This window comes from Penaeus chinensis, chromosome 14 (assembly GCF_019202785.1).
Source record: "Penaeus chinensis breed Huanghai No. 1 chromosome 14, ASM1920278v2, whole genome shotgun sequence".
Taxonomy (NCBI): Eukaryota; Metazoa; Arthropoda; class Malacostraca; order Decapoda; family Penaeidae; genus Penaeus; species Penaeus chinensis.
Genome location: NC_061832.1, coordinates 7,570,377 through 7,574,451, shown reverse-complemented (window position 1 = coordinate 7,574,451; position 4,075 = coordinate 7,570,377). Strand labels below are relative to the sequence as shown.

The 4,075-nt window shown below is 39.3% G+C and overlaps 1 protein-coding gene across 1 annotated transcript in view; it reads left to right on the top strand.

Annotated features, from left to right (window-relative positions):
* Positions 1-222: 222 nt before the first annotated feature.
* The window catches only part of LOC125032532, a 28,799-nt gene continuing 24,946 nt past the window's right edge, over positions 223-4,075 (top strand). The window contains exon 1 of the transcript XR_007115549.1: positions 223-284. The gene's annotated coding sequence lies outside the window, so the exon portion shown is untranslated. The remainder of the gene's footprint in view (positions 285-4,075) is intronic.

Below are 4,075 nucleotides of genomic sequence, written 5' to 3'. Positions count from 1 at the left end.
AATCGATGAGATCGCCCTAACTGATATCCTGGCAATTCCTAGATTCTGCAACGTCCAATGAAACAATCTGAATCAAAATCGGAGACTTAAATCACCGGCTATAGTACTGGTAGTGTATATTATGAAATAATGAACTGGGTTCTGGAGTTAACAGTTCGTACCTCTGGCACGGGCGAGGCGCTGTGGTGCGGCAGCGCGAGGCGCCGCCGCCCCGCAGTCGTACCTGAGTCCAGCCAAAAACCTTACGTGAATTGTCTCTCGTGGTCCCGCACGGAACATGAACGGTACGTCTCCCTCGGGTCCACTCTTTTCTCGCCGCTGGATTCCTCGTCACTTGCGTTGCTCTTTTTGTTGTTAGCAAAGTCAGTCAGTGTAAAGGGAACGTTTGCAATTCGCCCTTGTCATTATAAAGTATGGATTAGATGAACTTGAGTTTGTTCCTGTGCAGCCTTAAAGCTGATATGTTTATATTCGTATGTAATTTATCCATAGATCTGTTTGTTACTATTGATTCTGTTAGATAAGGCGGTATGATGAAAAGCGTGAGACACAAGTACATTTCTTGAAAATACTAAAGGTATTTCAAATTAAATAAAAATCCACACCATGCATCATGCATTAACAGTCTGAATGACATATCTTTAGCTTTGTTGACTGCACTTTGTGTTTCAAAAGTAGGTAACATTAGTAAAATTGTGTAGCCTGAAAGTATCGACTGTTTTCGATGCTATTAGGGAAAATATTAAGGAAAAAATATCACACTATTTGATTCCTGATCATTCGGACACATAACTGCTAAATGTATACGCAGGGTTATGGACTAGACGGAAGAGCGTTTATATAGCGCAGCGTTTATGATTATGTATTATTATTATTGTTATCCTCCTCATTATTATGAATATTATTATTGTCATCATCATCATCATCATCATCATCATCATCATCATCATCATCATCATCATCATCATCATCATCATCATCATCATCATCATCAACCTAATAATGATTATCATCATAATCAACATGACGATTATTATTATTATTATTATTATTATTATTATTATTATTATTATTATTATTATTACTACTTTTATTATTATCATCATCATTGTCATTGTTACCGTTATAGTTATCGCGATCATCATTATTGTTATTGTTATGATATAATAATACTACTACTAATGATAATTATCATCATCATCATCATCATCATCATCTTTGTTATTGATACTCTTATTACTAATTTTTTAAATCATTGTTACTGTTATTATCATTAAGACTATTATTATTATCATTATTATCTTCATATTTATTACTATTATCATTATTGATATTTATTATCATAATACTAGTTATTATTATTTTTATTATTATCAATATTGATATTTATTATCATAATACTAATTATTATTTTTCATTATTATCACTGTCTTTATTATCATTATTGTATTATCATTATTATTGACAGTGTTATAATGATATTTATTATTATTAGCAGTAGTGGGAGTATCATCTTCATCACACACACACACACACACACACACACACACACACACACACACACACACACACACACACACACACACACACACACACACACACACACACACACACACACACACACACACACACACACACACACACACACACACTGGGTATGAGTATCAACTGCAATAAATAACTGTAGGCTACGAAGGCAACGGGAAACCACCCTGCTGATCTTTACCTTGTATTTATAGCAGACATCGCAGGAGATGGCCCCAGTCCCGTAGAAAATACTGGGCATGTTAAGTGAATCAACAGAGAATAGAGGGTCATGGAGAAAATGGATGTCAAAAAGGACTTGTAGTAGACACAAACACACACATATGTATAAGTATATATATATACACACATGTATATGTATATATATACATGATGGCCCAGTGGTTAGAGCACTGGACTCCGACCCTCGTGGTCCCGAGTTCAATTCCCCGTCGTGGCGGTCATAAAAATGCCTGCGCTCTGACTGCTGGCTCGAGCCCGAGAAAACGACACGTCGGCTTAAGAAGTCAAACGCAGGTGTCGTCACCGCCGTGGCAAAAGTGTCAGCGGTTGATTAGGAAGGGCATCCAATCAGGCAAGGGTGACACTGTCATATAACCTCTTAATAGTGAATTGAGAGAGGTCCATGTCCTGCAGTGGAATTAATGGCTCTTAAAAAAAAAAAAAAAAAAAAAAAAAATGTATATGTTTATATATATATATGCACGCACCCCCCCCCCCCCACACACACACACACATTTCCAACTGGTACACCAATGTGGTATCTATGTATCCCCTGTAAGTGTATGAAACAGATAGCCACGAGGTTTCCAAACCCAGGGCACAGATATGTATAAGTGTACACGTATAAATACTCATATTATTGTAAGGAATTTGTATGTTATTTAATGATAGTAAAACAGGCTTAGTTGTGGGTAATGTAATTAGCTAGTCTTATTATTTATCCAAACTAAAGACATAGATTTGCTCGTCATATTCTCCACCGACTCACTCATGTATATATAAACAAGGTCTGACGCTCCTCAATTTGACACTCCTCATATTCTGACACCTAACCTAGTCTTTTCCATAGATATACTTTAGTGAAACCCTCTGGACATTTCAAGAGATAGTTCATATCCCTACATGGTGCAGTGAGTACGCGAAGTGAAATGGAAAAGACTGATGTAAATATTGACTGTGGCGAACAAATTATTCTTTGACTGCATATAAACAGTATTTTTTTGGATAATGACAACTCGGTCGTGGTTCCTTAATGTAGCCAGTGAGGTGCAGTGCCTGTGACCAGTGTTGTGAAGTAGTAGTGACTGACAAGTGAGGGACTGATAGAAAATTGTTATAAATATAGGAGGGATCTCGTGCAGCACACCCAACCTGTCCGACGGCTCATGCGGCACTGGCATGTAGAACAGTTGTGAACCGCCATATTGTTGATCTGGGACACAGATGCATTATGCTGGATGACAACCTGCACCTCAGCTGATAGCTCCACTGATTGGGATTTCCTCCACCCCAACACCTGTAAGACCCCTCCCTACACTTCCCACACACTCCCACCTTGCTGCTGCTGCTGCGCGCCGAATTGAAGTTTTCGTCGCATTTAGTAGATTTTTCACGGAATTTTCGACTATTTCTTCGTGTCATAATGCTATACCATGGGAAAGGGAAGCAAGGTTAAGCAAGATTGCAAACCCGAGGGTACAGATACCCCAACTGCTACCCCCCAAAAGGACCCAAGATCAAGTGAGAATGGTGGTACTACTGAGACTGTTTCTTTCTGTGGAGATGATATGGATGCTAGTTCATCGGATGAATGTGCCATTGGACTCTTTGTTTCCAATTGAGGATGTACTACAGCATATGTAGGACTTTGTAAAGCAGCAGAAAAGACGAGGCAGTTAGGAGTTTTAACTTTCCGAAAGTGAAGCAGGAACAAGGTGAAGCTGCTGAAATTGTGGACTTCTGCAAATGCAGGGACCAAATTCGCCACATAATCATTGTAGGAATAAGGAACGAGAAGCTGAAATGAAATCCGACTCCACTTTATATGAATTTGTGACAGCATGTATCACCCATGAATTTGTGAAGTCATCGTCAAAGGACCTAGGACTGATGCAGGGCACAGCTTATGTCATGTCTGCTTACAAGAGGAGTAAGAGGACCCGTGGTCACAGACAAAAACAACTGCCAGATGTAAACCTACAGACACACCAAGAAGTGAATGATGCAGTAGGTGTGGCACATGCATGTAATGGATAATGTCAAGCAAAGGATGCTGTGTATCGCTAATGTGACAGGAAAGGGCGCTTTGTCAAAGGTTGCTGCAGAAAGGAAGGTTGACAGCAAATCTTAGCTCAGTAACTACTTTACAATGTGCCTCAAGTACTCAAACTTTAACTACGTCTCAGATAGGACCTCCATCGTCAAGAATCAGCTTGTTCATTGAGACCAAGACAGCATTGGGACTGGTAGATGCTGTGCCAGATACAGGAGCAGACGCCGGCATGATCAACATGAAAAGCTTCAAGGT